The sequence below is a fragment of the Arachis ipaensis genome, chromosome B10, assembly GCF_059453495.1.
Source record: "Arachis ipaensis isolate K30076 ecotype BB chromosome B10, ASM5945349v1, whole genome shotgun sequence".
NCBI classification, from domain to species: domain Eukaryota; kingdom Viridiplantae; phylum Streptophyta; class Magnoliopsida; order Fabales; family Fabaceae; genus Arachis; species Arachis ipaensis.
The window spans coordinates 68,097,748-68,105,000 of NC_142435.1; positions in this window are offsets into that span (position 1 = coordinate 68,097,748).

The window sequence follows — 7,253 nt, forward strand, 5'->3', positions numbered from 1 at the left end:
GACGCTTTCCCGAGAAGGACACATAAAGGCGAGCCGTAATGGCCTCATCTTCGGCAGGCTCCTCCGGTTTTTTTTTCGGTTTTTTCTCAGAGTTTTTTTTTTTTTTTTTTTTTTTTTTTTTTTTTTTTTTTTTTTTTTTTTTTTTTTTTTTTACGTTGTGCTGACCTTCGTTCTTTAAATGACGCTATCCCGAGAAGGACACATAAAGGCGAGCCGTAATGGCCTCATCTTCGGCAGGCTCCTCCGGTTTTTTTTTTCGGTTATTTCTCAGAGTTTTTTTTTTTCTTTACGTTGTGCTGACCTTCGTTCTTTAAATGACGCTATCTCGAGAAGCACACAAAAGGCGAGCCGTAATGGCCTCATCTTCGGCAGGCTCCTCCGTTTTTTTTTTCGGTTATTTCTCAGAGTTTTTTTTTTCTTTACGTTGTGCTGACCTTCGTTCTTTAAATGACGCTATCCCGAGAAGGACACATAAAGGCGAGCCGTAATGGCCTCATCTTCGGCAGGCTCCTCCGTTTTTTTTTTCGGTTATTTCTCAGAGTTTTTTTTTTTCTTTACGTTGTGCTGACCTTCGTTCTTTAAATGACGCTATCCCGAGAAGGACACATAAAGGCGAGCCGTAATGGCCTCATCTTCGGCAGGCTCCTCCGGTTTTTTTTTCGGTTATTTCTCAGAGTTTTTTTTTTTTCTTTACGTTGTGCTGACCTTCGTTCTTTAAATGACGCTTTCCCGAGAAGGACACATAAAGGCGAGCCGTAATGGCCTCATCTTCGGCAGGCTCCTCCGGTTTTTTTTTCGGTTTTTTCTCAGAGTTTTTTTTTTTTTTTTTTTTTTTTTTTTTTTTTTTTTTTTTTTTTTTTTTTTTTTTTTTTTTTTTTTTTTTTTTTACGTTGTGCTGACCTTCGTTCTTTAAATGACGCTATCCCGAGAAGGACACATAAAGGCGAGCCGTAATGGCCTCATCTTCGGCAGGCTCCTCCGGTTTTTTTTTTCGGTTATTTCTCAGAGTTTTTTTTTTTCTTTACGTTGTGCTGACCTTCGTTCTTTAAATGACGCTATCTCGAGAAGCACACAAAAGGCGAGCCGTAATGGCCTCATCTTCGGCAGGCTCCTCCGTTTTTTTTTTCGGTTATTTCTCAGAGTTTTTTTTTTCTTTACGTTGTGCTGACCTTCGTTCTTTAAATGACGCTATCCCGAGAAGGACACATAAAGGCGAGCCGTAATGGCCTCATCTTCGGCAGGCTCCTCCGTTTTTTTTTTCGGTTATTTCTCAGAGTTTTTTTTTTTCTTTACGTTGTGCTGACCTTCGTTCTTTAAATGACGCTATCCCGAGAAGGACACATAAGGGCGAGCCGTAATGGCCTCATCTTCGGCAGGCTCCTCCGGTTTTTTTTTCGGTTATTTCTCAGAGTTTTTTTTTTTTCTTTACGTTGTGCTGACCTTCGTTCTTTAAATGACGCTTTCCCGAGAAGGACACATAAAGGCGAGCCGTAATGGCCTCATCTTCGGCAGGCTCCTCCGGTTTTTTTTTCGGTTTTTTCTCAGAGTTTTTTTTTTTTTTTTTTTTTTTTTTTTTTTTTTTTTTTTTTTTTTTTTTTTACGTTGTGCTGACCTTCGTTCTTTAAATGACGCTATCCCGAGAAGGACACATAAAGGCGAGCCGTAATGGCCTCATCTTCGGCAGGCTCCTCCGGTTTTTTTTTTCGCTTATTTTTCTGAGTTGTTTTTTTTTCTTTTTTTTTTTTTACGTTGTGCTGACCTTCGTTCTTTAAATGACGCTATCCCGAGAAGGACACATAAAGGCGAGCCGTAATGGCCTCATCTTCGGCAGGCTCCTCCGGTTTTTTTTTTCGGTTATTTCTCAGAGTTTTTTTTTTCTTTACGTTGTGCTGACCTTCGTTCTTTAAATGACGCTATCCCGAGAAGCACACATAAAGGCGAGCCGTAATGGCCTCATCTTCGGCAGGCTCCTCCGTTTTTTTTTTCGGTTATTTCTCAGAGTTTTTTTTTTCTTTACGTTGTGCTGACCTTCGTTCTTTAAATGACGCTATCCCGAGAAGGACACATAAAGGCCAGCCGTAATGGCCTCATCTTCGGCAGGCTCCTCCGGTTTTTTTTTTCGGTTATTTCTCAGAGTTTTTTTTTTCTTTACGTTGTGCTGACCTTCGTTCTTTAAATGACGCTATCCCGAGAAGGACACATAAAGGCGAGCCGTAATGGCCTCATCTTCGGCAGGCTCCTCCGGTTTTTTTTTCGGTTTTTTCCCAGAGTTTTTTTTTTTTTTTTTTTTACGTTGTGCTGACCTTCGTTCTTTAAATGACGCTATCCCGAGAAGGACACATAAAGGCGAGCTGTAATGGCCTCATCTTCGGCAGGCTCCTCCCGTTTTTTTTTTCGGTTTCTTCTCAGAGTTTTTTTTTTTTTTTTTTTTTTTTTTTTTTTTTTTTTTACGTTGTGCTGACCTTCGTTCTTTAAATGACGCTATCCCGAGAAGGACACATAAAGGCGAGCCGTAATGGCCTCATCTTCGGCAGGCTCCTCCGGTTTTTTTTTCGGTTATTTTCAGAGTTTTTTTTTTTTTCTTTTTTTCTTTACGTTGTGCTGACCTTCGTTCTTTAAATGACGCTATCCCGAGAAGGACACATAAAGGCGAGCCGTAATGGCCTCATCTTCGGCAGGCTCCTCCGGTTTTTTTTTTTCGCTTATTTTTCTGAGTTGTTTTTTTTTCTTTTTTTTTTTTTTTTTACGTTGTGCTGACCTTCGTTCTTTAAATGACGCTATCCCGAGAAGGACACATAAAGGCGAGCTGTAATGGCCTCATCTTCGGCAGGCTACTCCGATTTTTTTTTTCGGTTTTTTCTCAGAGTTTTTTTTTTTTTATGCGTTGTGCTGAGCTTCGTTCTTTAAATGACGCTATCCCGAGAAGGACACATAAAGGCGAGCCGTAATGGCCTCATCTTCGGCAGGCTCCTCCGGTTTTTTTTCGGTTATTTCTCTGAGTTTTTCTTCTTCTTCTTTTTTTTTTTTTTGTTATACGTTGTGCTGACCTTCGTTCTTTAAATGACGCTATCCCGAGAATGACACATAAAGGCGAGCTGTAATGGCCTCATCTTCGGCAGGCTCCTCCCGTTTTTTTTTCGGTTTTTTCTCAGAGTTTTTTTTTTTTTTTTTTTTTTTTTTTTTTTTTTTTTTTTTTTTTTTTTTTTTTTTTTTTTTACGTTGTGCTGACCTTCGTTCTTTAAATGACGCTATCCCGAGAAGGACACATAAAGGCGAGCTGTAATGGCCTCATCTTCGGCAGGCTCCTCCCGTTTCTTTTTTCGGTTTTTTCTCAGAGTTTTTTTTTTTTTCTTTACGTTGTGCTGAGCTTCGTTCTTTAAATGACGCTATCCCGAGAAGGACACATAAAGGCGAGCCGTAATGGCCTCATCTTCGGCAAGCTTCTCCGGTTTTTTTTTCGGTTTTTTCTCAGAGTTTTTTTTTTTTTTTTTTTTTTTTTTTTTTTTTTTTTTTTTTTTTTTTTTTTTTTTTTTTTTTTTTTTTTTTACGTTGTGCTGACCTTCGTTCTTTAAATGACGCTATCCCGAGAAGGACACATAAAGGCGAGCCGTAATGGCCTCATCTTCGGCAGGCTCCTCCGGTTTTTTTTTTCGGTTATTTCCCAGAGTTTTTTTTTTTCTTTACGTTGTGCTGACCTTCGTTCTTTAAATGACGCTATCCCGAGAAGGACACATAAAGGCGAGCCGTAATGGCCTCATCTTCGGCAGGCTCCTCCGGTTTTTTTTTTTCGGTTATTTCTCAGAGTTTTTTTTTTTCTTTACGTTGTGCTGACCTTCGTTCTTTAAATGACGCTATCCCGAGAAGCACACATAAAGGCGAGCCGTAATGGCCTCATCTTCGGCAGGCTCCTCCGTTTTTTTTTTCGGTTATTTCTCAGAGTTTTTTTTTTTCTTTACGTTGTGCTGACCTTCGTTCTTTAAATGATGCTATCCCGAGAAGGACACATAAAGGCGAGCCGTAATGGCCTCATCTTCGGCAGGCTCCTCCGGTTTTTTTTTTTCGGTTATTTCTCAGAGTTTTTTTTTTCTTTACGTTGTGCTGACCTTCGTTCTTTAAATGACGCTATCCCGAGAAGGACACATAAAGGCGAGCCGTAATGGCCTCATCTTCGGCAGGCTCCTCCGGTTTTTTTTTCGGTTTTTTCTCAGAGTTTTTTTTTTTTTTTTTTTTTTTACGTTGTGCTGACCTTCGTTCTTTAAATGACGCTATCCCGAGAAGGACACATAAAGGCGAGCCGTAATGGCCTCATCTTCGGCAGGCTCCTCCGGTTTTTTTTTTCGCTTATTTTTCTGAGTTGTTTTTTTTTCTTTTTTTTTTTTTACGTTGTGCTGACCTTCGTTCTTTAAATGACGCTATCCCGAGAAGGACACATAAAGGCGAGCCGTAATGGCCTCATCTTCGGCAGGCTCCTCCGGTTTTTTTTTTCGGTTATTTCTCAGAGTTTTTTTTTTCTTTACGTTGTGCTGACCTTCGTTCTTTAAATGACGCTATCCCGAGAAGCACACATAAAGGCGAGCCGTAATGGCCTCATCTTCGGCAGGCTCCTCCGTTTTTTTTTTCGGTTATTTCTCAGAGTTTTTTTTTTCTTTACGTTGTGCTGACCTTCGTTCTTTAAATGACGCTATCCCGAGAAGGACACATAAAGGCGAGCCGTAATGGCCTCATCTTCGGCAGGCTCCTCCGGTTTTTTTTTTCGGTTATTTCTCAGAGTTTTTTTTTTTTCTTTACATTGTGCTGACCTTCGTTCTTTAAATGACGCTATCCCGAGAAGGACACATAAAGGCGAGCCGTAATGGCCTCATCTTCGGCAGGCTCCTCCGGTTTTTTTTTCGGTTTTTTCCCAGAGTTTTTTTTTTTTTTTTTTTTTTTTTTTTTTTTTTTTTTTTTACGTTGTGCTGACCTTCGTTCTTTAAATGACGCTATCCCGAGAAGGACACATAAAGGCGAGCTGTAATGGCCTCATCTTCGGCAGGCTCCTCCCGTTTTTTTTTCGGTTTCTTCGCAGAGTTTTTTTTTTTTTTTTTTTTTTTTTTTTTTTTTTTTTTTACGTTGTGCTGACCTTCGTTCTTTAAATGACGCTCTCCCGAGAAGGACACATAAAGGCGAGCCGTAATGGCCTCATCTTCGGCAGGCTCCTCCGGTTTTTTTTTTCGGTTATTTTCAGAGTTTTTTTTTTTTTCTTTTTTTCTTTACGTTGTGCTGACCTTCGTTCTTTAAATGACGCTATCCCGAGAAGGACACATAAAGGCGAGCCGTAATGGCCTCATCTTCGGCAGGCTCCTCCGGTTTTTTTTCGGTTATTTCTCTGAGTTTTTCTTCTTCTTCTTTTTTTTTTTTGTTATACGTTGTGCTGACCTTCGTTCTTTAAATGACGCTATCCCGAGAATGACACATAAAGGCGAGCTGTAATGGCCTCATCTTCGGCAGGCTCCTCCCGTTTTTTTTTCGGTTTTTTCTCAGAGTTTTTTTTTTTTTTTTTTTTTTTTTTTTTTTTTTTACGTTGTGCTGACCTTCGTTCTTTAAATGACGCTATCCCGAGAAGGACACATAAAGGCGAGCTGTAATGGCCTCATCTTCGGCAGGCTCCTCCCGTTTCTTTTTTCGGTTTTTTCTCAGAGTTTTTTTTTTTTTCTTTACGTTGTGCTGACCTTCGTTCTTTAAATGACGCTATCCCGAGAAGGACACATAAAGGCGAGCCGTAATGGCCTCATCTTCGGCAAGCTTCTCCGGTTTTTTTTTCGGTTTTTTCTCAGAGTTTTTTTTTTTTTTTTTTTTTTTTTTTTTTTTTTTTTTTTTTTTTTTTTACGTTGTGCTGACCTTCGTTCTTTAAATGACGCTATCCCGAGAAGGAAACATAAAGGCGAGCCGTAATGGCCTCATCTTCGGCAGGCTCCTCCGGTTTTTTTTTTCGGTTATTTCTCAGAGTTTTTTTTTTCTTTACGTTGTGCTGACCTTCGTTCTTTAAATGACGCTATCCCGAGAAGGACACATAAAGGCGAGCCGTAATGGCCTCATCTTCGGCAGGCTCCTCCGGTTTTTTTTTTCGGTTATTTCTCAGAGTTTTTTTTTTCTTTACGTTGTGCTGACCTTCGTTCTTTAAATGACGCTATCCCGAGAAGCACACATAAAGGCGAGCCGTAATGGCCTCATCTTCGGCAGGCTCCTCCGTTTTTTTTTTCGGTTATTTCTCAGAGTTTTTTTTTTTCTTTACGTTGTGCTGACCTTCGTTCTTTAAATGACGCTATCCCGAGAAGGACACATAAAGGCGAGCCGTAATGGCCTCATCTTCGGCAGGCTCCTCCGGTTTTTTTTTCGGTTATTTCCCAGAGTTTTTTTTTTTCTTTACGTTGTGCTGACCTTCGTTCTTTAAATGACGCTATCCCGAGAAGCACACATAAAGGCGAGCCGTAATGGCCTCATCTTCGGCAGGCTCCTCCGTTTTTATTTCGGTTATTTCTCAGAGTTTTTTTTTTTTTTTTTTTTTTTTTTTTTTTTTTTTTTTTTTTTTTTTTTTTTTTTTTTTTTTTTTTTTTACGTTGTGCTGACCTTCGTTCTTTAAATGACGCTATCCCGAGAAGGACACATAAAGGCGAGCCGTAATGGCCTCATCTTCGGCAGGCTCCTCCGGTTTTTTTTTTCGGTTATTTTCAGAGTTTTTTTTTTTCTTTTTTTCTTTACGTTGTGCTGACCTTCGTTCTTTAAATGACGCTATCCCGAGAAGGACACATAAAGGCGAGCCGTAATGGCCTCATCTTCGGCAGGCTCCTCCGGTTTTTTTTTTTCGCTTATTTTTCTGAGTTGTTTTTTTTTCTTTTTTTTTTTTTTTACGTTGTGCTGACCTTCGTTCTTTAAATGACGCTATCCCGAGAAGGACACATAAAGGCGAGCCGTAATGGCCTCATCTTCGGCAGGCTCCTCCGGTTTTTTTTTTCGGTTATTTCTCAGAGTTTTTTTTTTTTCTTTACGTTGTGCTGACCTTCGTTCTTTAAATGACGCTATCCCGAGAAGCACACATAAAGGCGAGCCGTAATGGCCTCATCTTCGGCAGGCTCCTCCGTTTTTTTTTCGGTTATTTCTCAGAGTTTTTTTTTTCTTTACGTTGTGCTGACCTTCGTTCTTTAAATGACGCTATCCCGAGAAGGACACATAAAGGCGAGCCGTAATGGCCTCATCTTCGGCAGGCTCCTCCGGTT